General features: G+C 38.8%; 1 protein-coding gene across 3 annotated transcripts in view; it reads left to right on the top strand.

Annotated features, from left to right (window-relative positions):
• The first annotated feature begins 5,165 nt into the window (after window positions 1-5,165).
• RNF180 (ring finger protein 180) overlaps window positions 5,166-24,520 on the top strand; it is a 190,945-nt gene continuing 171,590 nt past the window's right edge. For 2 of the 3 annotated variants that reach the window (XM_036067033.2, XM_036067004.2), the window contains exon 1: window positions 5,166-5,380. The gene's annotated coding sequence lies outside the window, so the exon portion shown is untranslated. Of the gene's footprint in view, window positions 5,381-5,498; window positions 5,663-24,520 lie in introns of those variants that run through there. The other variant, XM_036067014.2, reaches the window with a different exon arrangement.

Genomic DNA, 24,520 nt, shown 5'->3' with positions numbered 1-24,520 from the left:
GAAAGCAAGAGTAGGCAGTCTGATGGATTCAGACCCACTGCTGCTAAGTGAGCTAGAATAAAAACTGTCATAATATTTAAATGGTTATATTTGCTTAAATTATTTTGGCAAGGCAGCACATATAAATCACTTTTTTTTTTTTTACTTTTTCTCTTTTCTCCCTCTTTCATATTCTCTGATGAAAAACAATTGCTTCTGTAAGCCAATTTCCTTTAAATTCTGAAACTAGGGGTGCCTGGGTGGCTCAGAAGGATGAGCTTCCCACTCTTGACTTTAGCTCAGGGTCCTGGGATGGAGCCCCACATCGGCCTCCGCGCTGGGTGGCGAGTCTGCTGGAGAGGCTCTCCCTCTCCTTATGCCCCTCTGCGCATGCATGTGCACACTGTCTCCCTCCCTCACTCCCTAAAATAGATGAATACATCTTGAAAAATGAATAAATTCTGAAACCAAACAACTAACATTTGGAATGGGCTCCATAACAATATTTGAAGATGGAAGGGATATGTAACTTCTTTGAAACTAGTAATAGTCTCAGTTTCAATAAATGAATTGGTTGTATTGACTCCGATAAACATATTGATTGAAAAACTGCTTTGAATTATTAACGGAGAAAACAGCTCAGGTGAGGGGCAGCAGACTGATTGGGGAGTTACCTCAATAATCTGGAAGAAAGCACTTAACTGAAGAGTTAGTGTTAAAATGTGTATCCTTCACGAGTAGGCTAGAAATTGTTAAGTCTACCTCATGATTATTGTAGTAGGTATCTAAATTGTAAAGTGTTCCTAATAAAAAATGACCTATTTAAATGATTTTGTTGTTTACAAGACATTGTCACATACTGTTTGCATCTGATAATCACAACAACAGGACCAAGACCTACCATTTAAGGTGAATCAGTTTGATAGTTAAGTTAGGTGACTTGCACAAGATAATGTAGCTAATAAATCATAAAACTCAAGTCGTCTTTGATATTTTCACAGTATCATGCTTTTCTTTGAAAGAAGGTTTTTCCTACTAATGTTGTAAAGATTAGGGAATGAACATACTTGGTAAAAAAATTTCTGTCCTGATTTTAGTAATACTAATTTATTCAATCTGTATTTAGGATAAATACATGTTATGTATTTTAATTAGTATATATAACTATATTATATATAATTTAATATAGTAACTAAGCCTCTGATTTAGTGTCACTAGAGTGTTTTGAACGGAGTCACATTTCATTCCAACAGTAATAAAATACAAATTAGTGTGTATTGATTACTTGCAAATACAAAATCAGATTTATTCAGCTTTTTCAGATTTCAGTTAACTTGAGTTCAATTTGCAGTATGTCTATAGTCTTACACATCATGAAGAAAGAGAGTAAAAGTAACACACAACTACCTTTTCTGAGGGCTTTTCCCATCTCCATTCCTGTTACCTACACATCTCGAGGAGCGTTGCTTTGCTCTATGTTTTCAGCATTAGTTGTGTAATATTTCTACTGCAGGAACATAGAGATTACTTTGCCAGTGTCTTTCTGGCCTTGTTGCATCCCTGCCCAATCTGGTCGCACAGATTCACCAGCAGTTTTTTTATGAAATACTCATTCCTTTGATCCTTGTCTTTTGACCATGCTCACTTTCCCAAGTCTGGGCCTAATGTAAATCATAACATTAGACTGCTTTTATTTTTCTTCCTGAGATGATGAATATTTTGAAGAAAGTCTCAAAACTTACATACAGATTTCTTCCATCATTCAAGCTTCAGCCTGGCTCTTTCTCTGATGTCCAGTAATCTTTTATTCTGTGCTCAGTTAACCACACAGTCACCCCTTAAAATAGACATTTTATTTTTGCCTGCCTAAATACCCATTTCCATATTCTGATAATAGTACCCAATATTCTTTTTGGGAATTATGCCTCCTCCACTTTATGGCCTGAATAAGGAGGCTAATTCCTCCCAACACCCACATCTCAATACACTCACACATGAGTTTTATGGGTGAGAAAATGACACTCACTTGGCCAACCTGCTAGTTACCTCCTTCTATTCACAGTGATTGATGGGAATGGGCATGCAATCCAAGTCTGTATACTAAGCCTCAGTTCTAGAACTTTGCTGCAACTATTGGGAAAGAGGTATTCTTTTTCCACTGCAATTGCTAAAGAGCCTGAATTTCAGCCTGGAGCTACTGGAGGCCAAATTTGCCACTGCATAGACTCATCCTGCCTAAAAATAAAGCCAACACAGAAAAATAATGCCAAAAGATTGAGATATCCTGCTGATGGTAACATTTGAGCACTTAGATCCAAATATGCATAAAACTATCATAGACTTATTCCTATGAACTACTGATTATTGTCCTTGGGTCAACTTGAATTGGGTTTCTGTCATTTCATTGAAATGAGTCCTAACTAAAGTACTATTCTACACAAACTCTTTTCGTAAAGGTTAACTCTTCTCCAGGGTTCTGGTTTTTAACCTTGATCATACATTGGAGTCACCTGAGGTCCCACCCCAGGAAATTCTGATTCAGTTGTACCAGGGTGACCATGGGCATGAGTATTTTCATCAGCTTTTTAGGAGATACCAATGTGCAGTCATTGTTGAGGACCATTGTTTTGAGGGTTCACTTTTTAGGTTGCTGTGGATAACCAGTTGAATTTTAACTTCTAATGAAGCATTTTTTTAGTATAAGTATCTTTATACTAAAATCTTGTCCAAAATTTGATTTTAACTGGGTATCCTCTTTATTTGCCAAATTTTTCAACCCTGTCATTTCTCTGACTATATTCTGTGGCTTCTTGGGAAATAAGAGGCTAAATTACATGCCTTAATCAGAAAGTGTTAAGACTTTTTGTCTTGTTTTTCTTCTTTCAGGACTGTTGGTAATAAACTTTGTACTTCTAAAAATTTATTTCTAAAAAAAAAAAATAGGGGCACCTGGGTGGTTCAGTCGTTAAGCATCTGCTTTTCAGCTCAGGTCATGATCCCAGGACCCTGTGATAGAGTCCCTCATCAGGCTCCCTGCTCAGTAGGAAGCCTGCTTCTCCCTCTCCCACTCCCTGCTTGTGTTCCCTCTCTCGCTGTGTCTCTCTCTATCAAATAAAAAAAAAAAAAAATCTTAAAAAAATTTTTTTTGTTTTAAATACTGTGAATCAGCCAGGTCTCTGGCTCTATGAGCTACCCATATTCTTCCTAGTGTTTTTCATATTGTTTTCTCTAGCACTGGGAGATTCTAGCAAGTCTCAGGCCTTAAATATCTCTGACTTTTCCTTATGTCTCATCTTTCTGATTGCAGCTGGAGAAGGTTTTCTGCGTCTAAAGAATTGTGATTACATTGGGCCTACCTGGATAATCTAGGATAATCTTCCCATTTGAGTTCCTAACTCTAATTACACCTGCAAAGTCCTTTTTGCTGTGTAATGTGACATATTTACAGGTTCTAGAGATTAGGATGCGAACATCTTTTGAGGGCCACTGTGCCTACCACAGTTGACTTGGGTGTAAATTTCACTTCTCTCTTCTGGCAAACCCTTACCTCACCCCTTTGTTGTAATGGAGCATATCCTTCAATTGTTATTTTCTAGTTTGGAAACCATTTTCCCTCAGAATTTATCTTTTATGTTTCCGTCAAAAAGGCCAATGCCATTTTAATTTCTGAATTTTCATAAATGATCTATATTTTTCCTCTCTGGAATCTATTAAAATCTTTGATATGCTTTGAAATTTCACAATAATACACCTTGGTATAGATCATTTTAATCCGTTGAGCTGGAAGCTTGTGTCCTATTGCCCTTCAGTTCCAAGGACTATTGTCTTGGTTTTCCTCAATAATTCTTTGTCTTCTATTTGCTGTATTCACTGTTAGGTATTTGACCTCTCTAGCCTAATTGTCCTAGCTAAAACATGCAGTACAAAGTTGAAAAGAAGTAGGAAGAGAGGACATTCTTGTCTTACTCTTTTTTTTTAAGATTTATTTGTCAGAGAGAGCACAAGCAGGGGGAGCTGCAGGCAGAGGGAGAAGCAGGCTTCCCGCTGAGCAGGGAGCCCGATGCGGGGCTCATCCCAGGACTCTGGGATCATGACCTGAGCTGAAGGCAGACGCTTAACGACTGAGCTACCCAGGCGCCCCTTGTCTTATTCTTGATCTTAGCAGAAACTATTCATTTTTTTTCCAACGTTAGGTATGATCTTAGCTTTGGGTTTTTTATAGATGTCTTTTATCACGTTAAGTTCCCTTAGATGAATGTTTTTATCATGAAAACGTGTTCGATTTTATCAAGTGCTTTTTCTTCATTTATTGAGATGATCCTGTGGCCTTTGCCTTTTATTCTAAGAGTATGACTTCAATAAACCCACTTGCATTCCTCAGAGAAGTCCCTCTTGGTCATGTTGTAAAATGTTTTTTCTATGTTGGATTTAGGTTGCCAGTTTTATATTGTGGATTTTTGTATTAATATAAGGTATATTGGTCTGTAGTTTTCTGTACTTTTTGATGTCTTTGGTTTTGTTATTGATTGCTTTGGATTCTCAGGTGGGAAATCATTACATACAACCCTGGGCTTGGACAGGAATCCAAATAAGCCACTTCAGGCAAATGGAAATTTCTATCTAGCAGAAAAAGCGATACAGTCTTTAGAGATTCCCACCCCCCCCCCCCCCCGGCCCCGAGCTTCCTTCCCCTTCCTCAAACCAACTAATAAAACTTGCTTTTTATGTCCTGGACCTTATTTATAGCCTTTGGATCATCTGTTTTCATTGTTTTGATGTACCTCTGACAAGTCAAGATTTACTCCAAGAGGGGCCCCCCTCACTCCCCGAATAAGCACTTTTGATTTACCTCTGGTCATCAACTCATATACGAACCGTAATTCGTCAAGAGTGAAGTCAAGAACACTTTAGGGATTAATCCCAGTTGAATAAAGGTGGAACCTGAGGCACAAGAAGCAACAGACCCAGCAGGTGGGCTCAGAACTCAGCCCTCCAGGAGGGACAGGGTGAGGCCAAGGTTGCAGAAGGCCCAGGAAACTTCAGTTGCTCTGGTAAGGGGATGGCAGGAGAGGACAACTTCGGCCCGGTCTCGCCGAGCCTGGCACCGCCGGCGCTGCTCGGGTAGGCACCGGGTCAGGGCGGGGCGTCGCCCACACTCAGCCGGGGCGGAACCCACCGAGGTGAGTGAGCGGGGCGGTGTGCGGCGGGGAGCGCCGGGGCACCGAGACCCAGGCGAGCTAGAGCGCTTTCCGCGGGGTTTGGCTCCTGTCGCTTCCCGTCTCGTAGAACCGGCATCGCGGCGGCGGGAGCCGCGGCGCTGCGAGTCCTCAGAGCCGGGCTGCGGGGCGCGGGCCGCGCCGGGAGGGGGCGCGGAGCCGGCGGCTCCCGGACGCAGACGCAGGTAAGGGCCAGCGGCTCGCAGCCCGGCCGGGCGCGCCTTCCCGAGACGGTCTGGCCTCCGCCGGCCCTGACCGGCTGCGGTGGCTCTGCCGGGGCTCGGCTCGCAGAGCTGGGGCTGCTGGAGGGCTGGGCTGGCCTGGGCTGGGCTGGGGCTGGCCTGGCTGCCTCCCGCCCCGGCCTCAGGTGATGCGGCCTCAGCGCTTTAACTTGCGCACTTGAGGCTCTCCGCGGAGTCCTCGGGGCGTGACCGTAGACCGGGTGGAATTACACCGGGTCTGGAAATGTGAGCCAGGGCCGTGAGATCGGGGACCAGGCTTGGGGGAGGGCTGGTGGGGGGAAGCAGGGTTCCGGTGGAGGGCAGGGAGCGGGTGGTGGGCGACTGGGTCGGTTGTTGGATGCCCTCCAGGTCGGAGTTGAGGAACTGAGTCCCGTTTCATCTGAGAGCTTCTGGGAAGAGTCGGCACACACCCCCTTCCGTGGCCCGATGCCTCTGCACAGAGCCACTTTCTTTTGTCTGGTCCATTTTGGTATTGGCCTTTCACCTGCTTTTGTTGCAGCCTTGGATCCAGAGTGCACAGAGTTGGCTAGGCTGAGGTTATAAGGACGCCTTGGGCAGCGGGGTGGAGGTGAGGAGAGGGTTGGGGGCGGGGGGCTGTTATTATTACTGCCGTGTTTAGCACTAACGTGTATGTATTACCGTGTTCTTTTCCGGATAGTACTCAATACTTTTGTAGCATCTAATAGTTTCAGGTGCACCCAAGACAGCATTCATTAGTTAACTTCAAAGCAGCGTTGTGTGGACAGGTTCCTATTACCCCATTTTATAGACCAGACAGCTGAGGCACCCACGCCGAAACATGATTATATCAAAAATCAGCAGTCAGCCCTTGTGAGAGCTGTGATTAGAACTTGTCTGGCTGAGAGTTATTCTCAACCTTGAGTTATTCTCAACCTCATACAAAATGTAGGGCTCAGAGTGCCCGTCGGATACTTTTTATGTTTTGGTTAGTCATTAATTACTAACACCTCTCATTAAAAATAGAGTTGCATCCTTTCAGACTCCTGGAATAGTACCCCTAAAAAGTGAAACTTAAAAGACCAGAGTCATTTTGTTGTGGAAACCCAAGTTCAGCTGCCTGTCGCCTGCCTGAAAGACCCAACACTCAAGAGAGGAGTTTTGATTGGAAAGGAATATGAGCTTTCTTCAGGAGACCAGCCACCTGGGGGAGAAGGTGGCCTCTTGTCCAAAGGCCTCCCCCTAAGTTTCTGCCTGGCCCAGAGATTTTTAAAGGGGTTTAATCAATTAAGGGAGTACAGTGTCTCTGTGACGTTTCTTGATTACTTCCAGACTTGGTGATACCAGCTACAGAGTTATCTTGGTACTTGGAGGTTGTGCGAGAAGATCTGGTTCCTTGGTACCCAGGGGTGGTTGTACAAGAGTACCCTGTTCTTTCTGCAGTGGAGGGCAAGGTTTACAGATGCACAAAGGGAGATCAATAAAGTCATTTGAGTGACCTTAAGATGAAAAAAAAACATTTTGCTAAAAGATTGCTGGGCTAATCAGAATGTTCAAGGTGGCTTCAAGCATCCTTGCTGGCCTCTGTGGCCTGGGAAAGTTCTAGTCTCTTATTCCCAAGGCCAGTAGTCTGCAGATCCCAAAGAAAGCAAATTCGTTCTATTGCAGATCAAGGGCCTTAAATCAACAAGCAAGGAGTGTGTTCACTTAAAGCAAGTTAACCCTTATGACCAGCTGGAGTCCTGTTAGAGTTTCAGTTGTTGAATAGGATCACCAGAGTAGTTGTAAGGACTAAATTTGTCTTTGGTCTGTCAAATCTTTAATATCCTATATAAATATGGTGCCACTGGGAGCCTTAAATATTTATTTAATGAATAAGTAGAATGGAAGAAGTAGGCGCATAGGTATTCTAGAATATTGAGCAGCAAGTTTTCTTTTCTCAACAGAAGAATTAAACATTTCAGAGAACAGGCATTTCAATAATTTCAATGAAATTTAACTTGTAATCATGTGCATTTATGTCCTTGTACTTTTTTTAACTCTCCAGAAGCAACAAAAGTTCACCAGTTTCCCTAGGGTTTGCTCTTACGTGAGTTTGCTGATAGATCTTTTACTGCCCATATTTCTTCCTCTTTCATTTATATATTTGGTTTTTCAAAGTGAAGATATTTTTTCTTCTAAAATCAAGTATTTAAAAAACCAGACATCCTTTTTTTTTGATAAAATAGATTCCAGTAGGATGCTTATGAGTGTATTTTAAGGTAGACACCAGCCTCTTTAATAAGTAGCTGTCATTACATCAAGCAAGAATTCTTTCAGGCAGCTATGCAGTGAATTAATAATCATTTTAATAGATCTCTGTAATATTTCATGACACACCTACCTCATTTAATGCCTTTTTATCAGGCAGTATAAAGCTAAAACATTTTATTTAAATTTTGCTCACTACATAGCACAAATGTTAGGGCATTATTGCCTAGACTTAATTATTGACTCGTGAAATAAACACAATTCTTTCCTTACTCATCATTCAGCCACCTGAAAAAAAGAATGATAATCTGGCCTTTCTCTCATAAGGGATATTTGGAGAATTAATGAAGTAAATATTGTTAACTACATGGAAAAAAGATGCCCTGTGCCTGCAAAGTGTGACCATAGAGTCGTGAAACCCTGCCCCTCTCCCAAACATGCTGTTAATTATTTTTTGAGAGTGGTCATTCCAAGTAGTTAAACACTTCCAAAAGTACTGCTGCTAGTTACAATTATTTTGAATCTTTTGAAATTTCTAGTCAATTTATAAGTAACAAAAACATGCTTTTAGGATCACTTTTATAAGTACTGGTTTTTGTTTGTATTTTTTAATTAAAAAAAAAAACTGTATAATTGAGTTTGAACCTGTATTTTATTTACTAAACTTACCTTGATAAAATGATGTCTACGTGATTGTGAAACTCATTTCTACCTTTAAGATTTTACCATTATTAAGGATGTTTAAAAGATTTTTGAAGCTATGAAAGCAATTTCAAAAGGGTGATTTAGAAATAGTTTTAAATAATGGCGACATTGTTAGAATAACTTTGCATCCTTCCAGAGTGACTACTCTGAAGGGGACAGTGCCCACCTGAAGGCTAAAGTTTTGTGTCTGTGTGTATATTTGTACATAGATATATTTATTTCTATGTGTACGTTTGCATGTTTGTTAAATATTTTGAAACTAATAATTTGTATTGTACCCTAACAATTTATAGTAGTCCACAATAAAATGGGGACATAAAAATACCCACATTAAAATATCTTGTTTTGGGGCACCTGAGTGGCTCAGTCGGTTAAGCATCTGACTCTTGGTTTCCGCTCAGGTCATGATCTCAGGGGTCTTGAGATGGAGCCCCATGATGGGACCCGTGAGCACAGTTTGCAAGATTCTGTTTCTGCCCCTCCCCCTGCACCCTGCAGGAGAGCGCTTGTGCCATCTCTCTCTCTTTCTCTCTCTCTCAAATAAATAAAATCTTCAAAAAAAAATCTTGTTTTCACCCTAGTATATGATAGTGTATAAAAATAGAATCTTATTGATGAAAACTAAGTATTCTTGGTACTGTAAACATTAAGCACTTAATTAACAAGGTGTTTCATTGCTTTCTTAGATTTTGAAAAAACTTAAGGAAATGACTTCATTGGCAAATCTTTTAGAAAAGCTAGCTAAAGAAATCAGATCCGTTGCATTTTTTTATCCTGATAAATCTCTGTAGCAAGCAGAAGTATTAGGGATGGTTGTATTAATAGAATTGACCTCAAATTCTATAATCTCTCTACCTGATTAATTCACTGATGGTTTGATAGCTGGAAAACTTTAGAAACAATCAGTAGATCATTAGCACACATTTTTAAAGCCGCTTCAAAACATCCTTCATAAAATTGCTGAGATAAGCATGAGAGTTACTCTGAATGAGAATTGCTTGTCCTATTTAGAAGCCTATTAACAAATCTATCCACGGGGCCAGACTTGGAGTATGAACACCAGTGTAGCCAGCTTTTAATGACTAGTATAGACAGGTGGGCCAATGATACAATGAGTAAACTGAGGACTGTTTACTTAAAGTTTATTTAATAGAGATAGAAATGAAAACTGAGGTATATTTTTCTGGCCATCTTCTCTTTGAATTTTTGGTTTTAAGGCAGCAACTATTCTTTCTCAGACTACTTGTCTTTAGGAGAATATATAAGTTGTATAATAAATATTTATATAGCTACACTTGTCTGACTTAAACCCAGCTAAGGCCGTATAGTCCTAAATAAAGCTTTCACTCTCCTAGTCGGGCATTATATTGTTTGCTCACCGAACAGCCATATCCTTTCCCAACTTAGTGTTTTGGCTTATATTATTTTCCTTGCTCAGAGTACCCATTTCTCTCCACTCTACTTGACCAATGCTCTCTAAATCCTCTCTATCCTCTAAGACCGGCTGTAATACCACTGTTTTCCACAAAGCTTTCCCTGACTCCCTAATTCTTGTTTTTAGTTTACCCAGTAGTTCTATGTGTTGGTTACTTTCTGTGTTTTTTATTATTTCATTTACTTTGTCCTTGAACTTGTTCTCCACCTAGATTTTTTTCCTCAAAGGCACAAGGCATACCTTAAATACATATTTTTTTCTGAATCATGTGCATCAACTAGAACACTGGATAATAGCAGGGTGTATCAGCTTACAACATTAGATCTATGAAATAAATTTATTAATCAGATACTCAGGCACAGTGTCTTCATGCTTTGTAATTATATCAGTTACTGTTCTAGTAGAAAATAGATTGCAGTCTCAAATAGGGTAATGGAGAAGAGTTTAAGTTGAAAGAGTTTAACTTGAAATGCCTGCATTAAAAGAAATGAACAGTGGATGGTGAAGCGTCCCAGGACTAGCAGCAGTGAGAGCCATTATCGTGTGTAGGCCTGAATGGATATAAGAAGGGAACCATGACTAAACACAAAGAGGGTAGCTATGTGGAAAAGGCTGTCTAGCTACAGCTCTGGCCTTTCTGTGATCAGGCAGGGAAGGAGCTGCAGAAATAAATAACCCAGCTTCACTCTCTTGCAGTCCTGTGATGTCCTGTTTTTTTTCTTGTCTAATTTAGTTACTAACATGCAAGAACACTTTATTTACGAATAATCCATTTCATTTGAACCACTATGTTTTTCTTCCCCCTTATGGTGTTAGATGGTATGGTATTATTATACATGCCTTCTCAGTTACTTATTTTTTCATACTTTATGTTTTGCTTGTACAGTGCACAGGAGACATAGAACTGTCTGCGTGTCATTGGCAAATCTGTTACCTTCACCATTTCAACCATGTGACTTGTCTAAATCAATCAAGGTTGCTCATTTTTCTCTTTGTGCCATTTTGATAGATCAGTGGTTTTCAGCCTTAGTGTATGTGGTTCTCAATGCAATGATTCTGATGCAAGCAGGTTTAGGATAAGGCTTGAGCATCTGTTTGTTTGTTTATTGAGCATCTGTTCTTTTAAAAAATATTTAGATATTTCAGATACACAACACATGAGAAGCACTAGCAAAGGTAATCACTTTGACCCAAAGGTTATGGTTGTAGCCCCTTTTCTCCTCATTGTATATATAGCACTGTGCATAAGGCTCAAATGCAATTCTAATATTGATTTATGTACTCTTGAAAGCAAAATAAATGTTTTAGATATTTAACATTGAGAAATGCTTATGATACAGAATGCAAAGTATTTGATTTCCATGTTATTAATAAAAAATTTGAAGTTTAGAAAAATAACACATTTCAAATAAACAATACAGTGAACCCTCATGTTCTCATTACTTAGTCATATAAAAATTAACATTTTATTTTTTTTTCTGATTTTTTAAATGGTAAGATTTAAGCCCTCTTAGGCTCCTCCTCAGTGGTTACCATTATCCTAAACTTGGTGTCTTTTATTCCCATTCATGTTTTTAAACTTAGGCTACCTCAGCATCTATCTGTAAAGAAGATAGAACATTGTTGCACATGCCTTGAAAGTTTTTTTGTGACTGTTACTATGTTGTGTCATTCTTTAACAAGTATATTTCTGTAGCCTTTTTTCCTTATTTAACGTAATTTAGGAATTTTTGTAGATACATGTACCTTTAGTTTGCTTTTATTGCTATACAGTATTAAATTGTATCAATGAACAAAAATTTGTCAAATCTATTGTAAAGTGTTGCTAACATGGGATGTTCCTATATATTTTTTATGTACATAAGAACCTAGATGTAAAACTGAAAATCAGTAGATAAACATTCTCTCTTACCAAATTTTGCTAAGTTGCTTTCCAAAATGCTTGTGCCTAGTTGTACTTCCCCGTGGAAGTTTATGAGACTCTTGATGTTGCTTCATACCGTTTTTACATGGGATATTGTCAGACATTTAAATTTTCCCCAATGTAATGGTCGTGAAATGGTATCTTATTTTAATTTTAACTTTCCTGATTTGGGTGAAATTGAACACGTTCCATATGATTGCTAGCCATTTGCATTTCCTTTTCTAGAAATAGTGTTTTCCTAAGTTTTGCAGCTTTTTACCTTACTTATATAAATTATATATAGATAAGAAGTAAACATGCCGAAAACTTAACACTGGAAGATGCATAAAATTATTAATCTTTTAACAAGTTGTACAAAAGTTTCCCAGTTCAAAAGTGGTATCTGAATAGCAGCCTCCAGTGTAGTTTTTTCTCATTTTTATTAAGTTCCTATGAAGATGTAGAGTAAAATGAAAACACGACATAAAGCAAAACAAAACAAAAAACTCATAAAACACAAAAACTAGGAGGAGGTGACCTTAGGACACAGATTGTCCTCTGCTAAGAAGAGTTTCTCTGCATTAGCACCTTCATTCCCTATGCCACCCTTGCCTATTGACACAGACTGCCTGATGAGTACAGACTAAGAGGCTTCTTTCTGCCCTTCAGTCAATTCCCTCAGGTGGGTAGGTCCTTTACCAACTAGCAGACTGGGAAGACATCCCTCTCAACCTCTCAGATACTGCTCTGAAACTCCTGGATGTTCTTTCACTTTCTGTGTTCGACGCAAATTTCAGCAAATGCACAGGTGGGAATGTAGGGGGTTTGTGGTGGCTGCCACAGAGCATTTGCAGAGCTGAAATGCAAAGAAGCCTGTTATAGTATTTGGCAGCAATTGCAGTTTGTACCTGTTTTCATGGGTCCTGTCAGTTTCTCTCCCAGGGAAATGGATAGGTGATAAAGGGTGGTGCATGATCCCCCCTCTGAAGAACCGAAGAGAGAAAAGGGAACCAGTTGGTGGAAGCCTGCTAGAGATAGGGAAACCAGATTGAGCGCTTTGTGTATCAGCAAGCTCTGCCACCATAGATCTGAGTCGGTGGGCAGAAGAGTGACCACGGTAATTTTTTTACTTTGTTTCACACCAAGTCTAGTCAGGCCTTCCTGTGATTCATTCCTAAACTGAAATCTCTGAAATACTGTGGAACAAAGGAAGATTGATTATTAAAAGGAATTGTGATGTAACATTAATTTCAAAGGCTTGATAGGTAGTAGTTGAGTGAATACTATGTTTTGTATTCAGAGTATTCAATTTATGCTTCAGGGGTTCTGCAAATAGTGAAATATTTAAGCTCTTCTTTTCTTTTGTCAAGTTGATATTTGGGAATCCCTTTCAAGATTTTGTATGAGGGCAAAAGTGCCACTGCTGCTTTCTTAAATACTGGTATTCTTAAAAGAAATGTCATAAATCGAATCAGTTTCATTAGGAAATCTTACTGATCATCATTAAACATTTTGTTGAGAAATTATGGATGTTAGAGGTACTGAATCATGCGTAACTGCTCAGAATGTGGGATAAATTAGTGTATCACAGGTGCAGAAAGACTTAAAGAAGGCAAGCTAACCCGTACATTCTTCAGTAGCCTCTGAGGGCCTCAGGGAAGGGGAGGACAGAAAGAACAACTATGCAGCATGGCTGTTTTAGGATTATCATAGGCCTTGTCTTCTTAGGTCAGAGCATCACTGAATTTCAGAGCGATCCATGATGAAGGATTGTCTGTGTAGAACAGCAGGTTCTGCGTAGACAAGCATTTGCTTGCCAGACAGTGGTAAATGGGAGAATAAATGATGGTCCATTAGGTATGTCGTGATGTAAAGTATGCAAAAATGCAAATGTTAAAAGCAAAAAAGTACCAATATCCAGATGGTAAGCTAGGAGTGTGTGCAGTTTTTGTAGGCTCTGTTGACTTATTGGACCCTGTTTTATTGTTAGAAGGGTTAAAGGAGAGTGCTTCCGATGCCACCCAAAAGTTGATCAAGACTGAAAATAGATCTTGATGTTTGTTGTAACTAGTTACCGCTTCCATGCCTTACCTTCTGCCCTTCTTAACTGTAGTCATCTAAGATGCCAGCAGGAGGGGGGGTGGGGGTGGACAGCCAGTGATGTTTTTGCCTTCTCTGTTCCAGTAAATAGCTTAACAGAGAGCACTTTGCACCCCCATCCCAACTTTAAACTGTCTGTGAGGGCTTCAATCCACTTCACTCCTCTTATCCTTATAACTCGTAAGACTCAAGAAATTAAGAACTTTGTCCTCACAAAGTGGTGAGAATAGTTTAGGAAGTTACTTAAGTTCTCTAGGCCTCAGTTTCCTTATCTATAAAATGAAGTTAACAATTCTAACTTCACAGGAATGTCCTGATGATTAAAGGAGCTAATGTCGTTTAATAAGTACTGTCCTCAAAAAATACTAGCTAGTATTTAAAATAATATCAACGCTTTGACTTCATGTTGTATATACAGAGATTTTAGTTTAAAAATATAAAGAACGTATCTCTTTCTGGCCCTTTGCTAATTAAAAAGAGAAAAAGTCTAGTTTTCTGATGGATTGCTCCATAGAGGTTTATAAATAATTTGAATACATCCAGTAACACACAGTCCTCAAACCACATATGATGTCATGCAACTCAGACAGTCTTCTAAGATGGAGCCTCTAAAACGTCAATCTCTATAACAGCTTTATGAGGCTGAGACCAGCTTCCTTTGGTGGTGTTTGCGAGAGTTCCCTGGTGATGCCAATAAATTGTGCCTTGACTTTAAGCAAAGTAAGGAAGTGATTTTTTTTTTTTTTTTTGGTCTTGCCTCTGCTTACTTGCTTACTCAGTCAACTGATTGGTGCCCCACACTGTGTCAGCACTATAGTAGATTGAACTGTCAAAGAGCTTGCAACTCAGCAAGGAAGATTGACATGGAACAAGTAATTAAAAGTGTGATGAATGTTCTGAGGGCGAACTAGAAAGGTCTTCAGTGGAAAATAATAGTTTATTATCCCCACCCCTTCAGAAAGGGGTATTTAAGCTGAGACTTGAAGGATATGGAGGTACTCCCTAGAGGCTACAGGTAAGCTTTCCAGGGATCCAATGATCAGAGGAGGAGGAGGGAGGCAGTAGAGTGGAGGATCTGGAAAAGGCTGGACGCTGGACTATAGGGCAGACGGGCCAGAGCATAGGCAGCAGCCTGGTCAGCAGAGCACTAGGAAGCCTCTGAAGGAAGCAGGAGAGTAATGATTGGTTTTGCATTTTCAACAGACTCTTCTTTCAGTGTAGAGAATTAAAATGTTTCAGATTTTCATAAAGTAAAATTTTGGTGACTAGAACCATAATTTCTGGCCTAGAATTTTTGAGGCCGCACATTTATTTGCTTATTGTTTATAGAGTGTATAGAATGAAATGTCTTCCTTTCTCCACATTTCTTCCTTAGTCTGTTAGAGAAATTCCATTCTACCCTTCTTATTTTTTTTAAAGATTAGAGAAAGAGCAGGTGCACGAGTTGGGGAGGGGCAAAGGGCGACGGAGAAGGACAAGCAGATCACAGAAGCCAATGTGGGGCTTGATCCCAGGACCCTGGGAATATGACATGAGCTGAAATCAAGAGCCAGACGCAAAACTGACTGCGCCACCCAGGCTCCCCTCCATTCTGTCCTTTTGAAAAAAACTGGCAAACAAGCTTTTGCCTTCAATCCACCTTAATCCTCTTCCCTCACCTTCCTTTCAGGATTTTCAAGTTTTCAGAACAAATTCTAAGAATCATGACTATAACTCTGAGTGACATTGCTAAATAACAGGAATAAGTAGTTTTTCTTGGAGTAGTTAACTGAAGGAAAGGCTACCAGTTGTGATAACCTGAAAACCTATGCTACAGATACCTAGAACTTGTCTAGAAATATTTGACTATGTATCATGTAGATTCATAGATGAAATTGTAACAAAGTAAAAGAAAGCAGAGGAACCAAAAAGAACACAGGTGGGGAGAGCTTGGAAAGTAGACACGTGACAGAAACTGTCCTTGCTCCTAGGGTGAGGTCGCCTAGGCTCACTGACCTAGGGGCTTGTTGTTTCTTTTATTTTGTTTTTAATACTCCTACTCATCCAGGAGACCAGAATCCTTGGGTACACATGAGGGCAGGGAGTTGGCAACAGAAAAATCCCTGTAAAGCCAGGACTTAGAAAGGGCAACATTCTCAGTATAACAGTAGATAAGAAAAAAAACATTGTCTGCTGACACAGAGAGATTAGACCGAAGTCTATATTGGCCTAGTCTCTGAGCAGAACACAGAGAAAAGTCTCATCTAAAAATTTAATTTATAAAAAATTTCAAACATACACAGAAGTAGAGAGAATGGCATAAGGAATCCTCATGTATTCATCAGCCAGCTTCAATAGCTATTATTCTTTCATTTTTCTTTTTCCTACATTATATCATTTGTTTCTACATTATATAGTTTTGCCTGTGAATAATGAAAGTTACAGTATTTATCTCTAGCCTGAGGACCTTTAAAAAAAATAACAGCGTTATATTATCACGTCCACAAGGTTAACCATTTTTTAGTATCATCCAATACCTAATGTGTAATTTTCCCCATTTGTATCAAAAACATATTTTTTAGAGTTGATTTCTTTGAATCAGGATTGAAACACGGTCTACACATTGCATTTGACTGATATAGCTCTTAAGTTTCTCCTCCCTCTTAAAAATTCATTTGTTTGTTGAAAAAAAAAAAAACAAGTCATTTGTAGAATTTTTCACATTGTGTATATGGCCAGTTGTATGCTTATGGTGTCATTTAACATGTTCCCTTATTCTTCATTTAGTAAAGAAAATGGTTCTTGGATTTAGCGGCTTGCTTGATTTGATTCCGGTTAATTTTTTTTTTTAAAGAATATAGATGGTGCTGAATACTTTTAATTGCATTATATGAGGAGGTGCGTAGTGTTTGTTTGTTGTTATGGGCTGAAATGTGTCCTTGCAAATTAATATGTTGAAGCGCTAATTCCCAGTATCTCAGAATGTGACTGTGTTTGGAGATAAAGCTTTTAAAGAGGGGCTTAAGTTAGAATGAGGCTGTTTGGTAGGCCTTTATCCAGTCTTAAGTGGTGTCCTTATAGGCAGAGGAAATTTGGATTCAGAAAAAGACATCAGGATGGGTGCCTCCAGAGACCGTATGAAGATCCATGAGAAGGAAGCCATCTAAAACCCAAAGAGAAAAAACTCAGAGGAAACCAATCCTGATGGTCCCTTGATTTTAGACCTCTAGCTTCCAGAACTGTGAGAAAAATTTCTGTTAAAGCCATCCAGTCTATGGTACTTCGTTATGGTAGCCCTAGCAAACTAATACAGTTGTCCTGTATTTGCTTATGGTTGTTTAGTTATGATGTTAGGGTTGAGTTCATGTGGTACAGCCTTGTACATACATTGTAAAATGTTCACCACCCTTTTTTTCTAATGTTTTTAGTATGACTGATGGTCTTTTTCCCTAACTCTATCATTTTATTAGAGGTTGAAAAATGGTGATTGTATTAATCATCCTACATTTATTAGCATGATGCCTTGTGAGTTTTTCCTCGTTAACTATTTGGTTACCCTAAAATAGTTTGTATAGCAAAGGAAGAATAAGTGCTTATTTGATTCTTTCCCTTTATCCATTTTCAGATTCTCATGTCGTCTAAATCACCTGAGAAGCCTTAACTTCTAGATTTTAGGTCTCGAATTTATACTACCAGAATGAGCCAGGGACCCCCAAACTGAGAAACTTCCCTAAAGAGTATTCTTGTGCTGGCGATGTCCCTTAAGCACCTGTTTAGTGTGAAACTGTTCTTTCTGGAGAGACAGGTCCACAAACAGGGCCCCATATTTGTCTCATGGTAGAGTTTATATTCCAAGATAATAAAACTCAGAAGGAACTGAGTGAGAATGAGGGGTCAGTATTTGGTTGTTTTTCATACTTAAGTATTTTCTGGCTTTAGAGAACCATCCCACATTTAAATCTGCTCAGACACTCTTTACAAGTCCAGATTCCTGAATCCAGCTGTGTACTTAATAGTTATATTTGAAAGTCAAGGGGCACCTGGGTGGCTCAGTCGTTAAGCATCTGCCTTCGGCTCAGGTCATGGTCCCAGGGTGCTGGGATCGAGCCCCACATCAGGCTCCCTGCTTAGCAGGGAGCCTGCTTCTCCCTTCCACTCTGCCTACTTGTGCTCTCTAGCTCTCTGTCAAATAAATAAATAAAATCTTTAAAAAAAAAAAAAAGTCAAATAGGCCTCTCAAATTTAATATATCCTAAGCTGAACTCCTGATCTACCCTCCTGTTGCACCTGCATCCTTCCCCATATCAGTTGATGGCAGTTCCATCCTAGAGTTGCTCATGCTAAAAAATTTGGAGCTATGCTTGATTCTTCTCTTAGACCCTATGTTCAATCTGTCTGGAAATCCTGTTTGCTCTATCTACAGTGTATATCCAGAATTTGACCGTTATTTACTACCACCACCGCTACCACCCTGATTAGAGTCTTGTCTTTTGGCTGGATTACTGCAGCAGTGTTTTTCCATTATAATGACGTTTATCTGGTAGAAGAGGTAACGGATAGTTTTAATAACCATATTTCTGCTTTATACTTAGAATTGTATCTAAAACTTGGGGTGCCTGGGTGGCTCAGTCAGTTAAGTGTCTGCCTTTGGCTCAGGTCATGATCTTGGGGTCCTGGGATCGAGCCCCTCATCGGGCTCCCTGCTCAGCGGGGGAGTCTGTTTCTCCCTCTCCCTCTGCCCTGCCCCCTACTCATGCTGTCTTTCTCTCCCTCTGTCTCAAACAAATAAAATCTTTTTTTAAAAAAGAATTTTATCTAAAACTAAATCTTACACCTTTTTCTGGGAGCTTACAGTTTATAGGAAGAAACAAATGTATGCGTTAGTGTCATACCTGATGGTGCAGTGACTTGAGTATTAATCAGAGGCTTAAGTAACTCATGAACTATTCAGAGGTAAAGACTGCTCAGGAAAGAGCAAGCAGTAAAATACCAGGAGCTGTAAACCCTTTTGGGGGGAAGATGATGAGATAATTAAGTAAAATAAACAAGCCCAAAGTTTTTGGCTTCCAGGTCAGTGCTTTATCCACTGGGACAGAGCTACTTTTTTTTTTTTTTTGGTCTCAGTTATCTAGCAATCTTTCGTAGTAACCTAGTATATAGCTGCCTCTGTAGCCAACAAAAAGCCTCTCTGTATAACTGTTCCTTTTGCCTAGAGGAAAAATGGATTTTGAAGCCAGGTCAGTGTGCTTGTCTTTGCTGCCATTTTCTCATCTGAATCATTTCTTGGCTGTGGATACTTGACCCATCAAAAATAATATAGCCACCCAATAAAAGCATGGCAAGTTAGACAACTACTTAGTACCACCTTTTGATTAAGACCATGACTCACATCATATTAAAATATTTCACATAAAGTAAATCCCTTATAGTCTGAGGGATTTTTTTACTTTTCTTTTTTTTCTAAGAAATCAGTGTGAGTAACTTTTCTAAGAAATCAGTCTGAGAAACATTTGGGGAAATAAGCCTCCATTTAACCTCAGAATCAATTCTTTATTGAGATGTTTCCCTCCCAGAACCCTGATAATTTTGTGTATGCTCTCCCACCCAACTGGCTTAGAACCCCTCTCAACTTCTCATACGTGTTCATAGTACATGTATGTGTTATTCTTCGTATTCCCTGAAAAAGTAGTAGGTGCTTGGCAAATACTTATTGAATGAATGAATATCTGTAGCTTCAAAGCTTAATTTTAAATTAATTTTAAATTAATTAAATTTTAATTTAATTAAATTAATCCTGATTTTATTTTCATCTTCCTACTGTCTCTTCCAGTTAGGAATATTATTGGGAGTTTTATTTAAAATACATTAGACATATTTTAGATTGCTCAAAAATTCCCAAAATTACTAAATCTATTCCTTGAAACAAAAAATGGCAGACTTACTTAACAATGGTGATTTCTAATATTTACATGTGAATACAAAAATACACCATTTATTTGTAAAGTGTATTTTGCTTTCCTTACAGTTCTGTTAAATTACAGTATGTAATTTCTACCTTTTCTCATATTTTCTCCTTAGAAAGTAGTGTGAAGAAATTAGTGAATATATGTGTCCTACACACTATTATTTTCATTCATCTTTAGAACATCATTTCATTCCTTTTTTAATTTTAATTTTAATTTTTTTGACACAGAGAAAGAGGGCATGTGCATGTGTGCACGTGAGCGGGAGGAGTGAGGGCAGAGGGAGAGGGAGAGAGACTCTTAAGCAGGTTCCACGCCCAGCACAGAGCCAGTCGGAGCTCAATCTCACGACCCTGAGATCATGACCTGAGTTGAAATCAAGAGTCATAGGCTTACCTGACTGAGCCACCCAAGTGCCCCAAATTCATTCTTTTACCAAAGAATGGTAGCAGTTAAAATGGGCAAGATTAATCAAAATACAAGTTACAAAATGTCAATGTCTGTGCTTCTTCAATGATTTTTTTTTTTTTAACAATTCTTAAAAGTGTGACTTGTATTGAAAAACTGCAGTGAGCATTCAAGGCTGAATGAGGTATGTTTGTGAGAGAAAGAAAAGGAAAAAGGAGGAATTTAAAAGAATAAAGAGGTGGTATTACATTGTAGTATGTAGCTTAAGAAGTTAACAGGAGAAGGTAGGAAGTAACTGGTAGCTACTACAGGATCAAATTCATATTACCTTTTCTCCTTAAAATTGAATATGCTTTGCATCATGCCTAGGAGTTCAGCATTTCCAGGGGAGGTAGAAGAGAGGATGGGTGAGGGTAAGTAGATGGAGATGAGGTAGTGTGAACTACTCAATACTTAGTTATCAACAAAAGTTGGGTGCTTTTCAAGTAAAATGTTTCTGGATGTGAATACCAAAGTATATGCAGCACCATTTAAATAAAGCTGTTGAAGTTGACTTTATCACATTTGAATCCAGAAGTGTGTAACATCAACAGTTACTAAAGAAGACTGAGTGCTCTCTCTGTGATTTGTGACTTAGATATTTTTAGAATTAATAATTTGCTGGCTCCGATTGCCATTTTAGTCTCTATAGCTACTAAGTCTAGAATTGCAGGATTGGCAGTTTAGAAATCACCCAATTCAGTCCCTTACTTGTACTTACATGGGATCTGATACCCTTGAGAGAGACTGAAAACTAATGGAAGAGGAATGCTGAATTGTAAGCTAGCTTTCACTAAATAACGTGTGTTCTAGAAATAACTACTAAGCCACATAAGGCATATAAATTCCATAGGAATCTAGTCGTATCTGTAAGACCCCTTTTTAATTTCTGCTTAACATAAGGTTACTTTTGGGTCCTGATGTGTTATTATACAGGTCACAAACAAATGTAGTGACTGTTTATTACTTTGAAAACTAAGTCATTTATATTTTTGTAACTTTTTACTGACAATTGATTACAGTGTTATTGATACTTCTTTACTTTGGCTTGCTTGGATTTGGGCACATTTTATTCTTCTGTGTTGACAACACACATCAAGATCGACCATCAGCAAGGGGAGAGCACTGGGTGTTATGCACAAACAATGAATCATGGAACACTATATCTAAAACTAATGATGTAATGTATGGGGATTAACATAACAATAAGAAAATTTAAAAAAAAAGAAAAGATCGACCATCAGCAAGGGGAGCCGACCTGGCATCAGTGAACGAAATAATATCTGTGCAGGTTATTTTCATTAGATTTACTACATCAGGTGTCCTATTCATGTTCACAATCATGGTTCCAAAGCCCACTTCTGTGAAATAGTTGTGGATTACTTCTGCGGTTACTGTGTCCTATATAACAATGAGATTTCTCTTTCATTAAGAACATTCTGCTTTTTATATTACAAAAGGAATAATCCTTCTCATTTTATGGAGACATAATGTACCAAACACTTCCAGTATACAACCTTTAGCTGACAAACTATGCCTTAGTCTAAAAGCTGAAAATACACCATGATGCTTTTAAGCAAAAAAAAACATATACATATTTTTAATTTAAGCCCGCAGAAGGTATGACCAGTGTGTTCCTTAACCAGTAGTGGAATATACCTATTTTGCAAGTCATTTTCTCTCGATTTTAGTAGTCATTCTCTAAAAAAATCCTGCCAGACATTAGTACATTTTTATTAACTTCATATATGTAGGAAAGATATATATATATATCATATATAGGTATATATACCTATATATAATGTATATATGTACATATACATATATATGACATATATATATGTATATATACCTATATATGATATATATATATATATATACACACATATATATGAACTACTTGGTGCCTGGGTGGCTCACTGGGTTAAGTGTCTGCCTTCAGCTCAGGTCATGATCCCAGGGTCCTGAGATCAAGCCCTACGTCTGGCTCCCTGCTCAGTGGGAAGTCTGCTTCTCCCTCTCCCTCTGTCCCACCCCTGCTCATGCTCTCTCCTCCTCTCTCAAATCAATAAATAAAATCCTTTTTTAAAAAAAATAAATACTCAAATTTCTTTTAATAGAAATTTTTTACTGCTGTCATCATTGCAACAGAGTTAAGACTGACAGTCTGTCTCTATTTATTTATTTTTCCTCCATGTAATCATTCCTTTATAAGAGCTAATGTCTGTTTTGGTTGTACATTAAAGAGGAATCCTATCTCATCCGTAGAAAATAGATTCCCACTGACATATTTATCTATGACCTACTGCTTCTAAGCCAGTCTTCAGCAGATATGAGAGAGAGAGATGCCTCATCATTTAGATAACATAATAGTAACATGATACTGAGTTAACATGGTATTGAGAGTTGAGGTTGACATCAACTCTTACTGTAGTATAGTTTCATTAGTTTTTTCTTAAAAAAAAAAAGTTAGAAATGTTATTTGCTCTGAGATGGTTTGAATTGGCTAAATCAGTTTAGGGTTTTATTTTCTAATTTGGTATGTATTACTCGTATCACATTTTTACCAATTTTACGTCCTTTGGTTCTAATTTTAAGAAATTCATAAATAATTGATAAGGGACCTGTACATTCTTTGGCCGTATTTCTTTCTTTTTCACTAACAGATAACTTTTGCCTTTTGAGGAATTATGAACTAAGTATTTTTTTCTTTTATGCCAGAACTTTTATTTTACACATTCTTTAACAGGAAACACAATAAAACATGAGCATTCTAATAATGTGAAAGTTGAGAAAATTGGCTTGGTATCTCTAGGTACTATTATGGACTGAACTGTCTCCCCCCCCCCCCACCCCCATATCCGTATGTTGAAGCCCTAACCCCTAACGTAACTTTATTTGGAGTAAGGGCCTTTAAGGAGGTAATTAAGGTTAAATGAGGTCATAGGATCGGGCCCTAATCCAATAGGTATGTTGTCCTAATTCCTCCAAAAAGAGAATGCCTTTGCATCTAATTAGCCTTCTCTACAAACACAGAGAATAGAGATGAGATACCAGCAGAGACACTGCCAGTTTGAACTGAAGGGGACAGAGGGAAGAAAAGCTTTTAAATTTATGGGATCCTATAAAACAGGACAAGAGAGCTACCCAGCTGTGAGCATATCTTATCCTTCAAGAAAAGGGAAGAATGACCCTGAGGGTAACTGAGATCAGCAGGATGGCCACTGCCTTTCCAGGCCCTGAGTCCACAGGCCCAGGGGCCAAGGCTATCCCCTCCTGAGTTTCATAGTGTGGGGCCACCTGTGCAGTTTCATCTGGCCAGGCTGTCATTGCCCATAGCCTCGGGGGCAAGACTGCCTCCCGTGGTCAAGGGTACCGAGCCACCTGTGCAGTGAACAGAAGACAAAACCACCACCTCGGTGGGCCCTCAAGGGCAGAGCAGTGAGCCCAAGAAAATTATTTTTGAGCCTTAATATCCCATGAAATTTGACTTGCTGGGTTTTAGACTTGCCTGGGACTTGTCTCCTCTTTTCTTTCAGATTTTTCTCTTTACACTGACTTTTTTTTTTAAAGTTGAACACATCAGTCAGACGACAAAAAAAGACCTTTTTGTATTTCATGCATAGAACTGAGTCTGCCCTCTGCCTGTCCCACCATTTTATTTTAGAAGCACATAATTGTTCTGGTTTCACAGGTTCACAGCTGTAGAAGAATTTTGCCTCAACAATACTTCAAATGTCACCCATAGTTGACTTAGATGCTACTTGGAATTGATTCTGGAATGGGTTAAGATTTTTGGAGCTATTAGGATAGGGTGCATGTATTTTGCATGTGAGGAGGCCATGCATTTTGGGTACCAGAGGAAGAAATGTTATGGACTGAACTCTGCCCCCCCCCCACCTACCCCACCAAATCCATCTGTTCAAACACTAACCCCCAATATGATGGTATTTGGAGATAGGGCCTTCAAAGATGTAACTAAGGTTAAGTGAGGTCATAAGGGTAAGGCCATAATCTAATAGGACTGTTATCCTTATAAGAATGGGAAGAGGCACCAGAAATGGATGGTGGAAAGGCCATGTGAAGATACAGGGGAAAAGCAGCTGTCTGGAAGGTAGAGAGACCCAAATTCCTGGCACCCTGATAGTGGATTTCTAGTCTCCAGAACTGTCAGCAAATAAATTTCTCTTGTTTAAGCCACCCAGTCTGTGGTATTCTGTTACAGTATCCCAAGTAAACCAAAACAGGTATCATACCTGTTCTACAATGTAGAAATTGTTCTTATATTTAAAAAAACTATATCAAATTTCAGAGGAAGAGCTATTTTGAATTATTTAAGTAAC

Source organism: Halichoerus grypus, chromosome 2, assembly GCF_964656455.1.
Source record: "Halichoerus grypus chromosome 2, mHalGry1.hap1.1, whole genome shotgun sequence".
Taxonomy (NCBI): Eukaryota; Metazoa; Chordata; class Mammalia; order Carnivora; family Phocidae; genus Halichoerus; species Halichoerus grypus.
The sequence above is the reverse complement of the archived record's forward strand: the minus strand, read 5'-3'. Positions and strand labels throughout refer to the sequence as shown.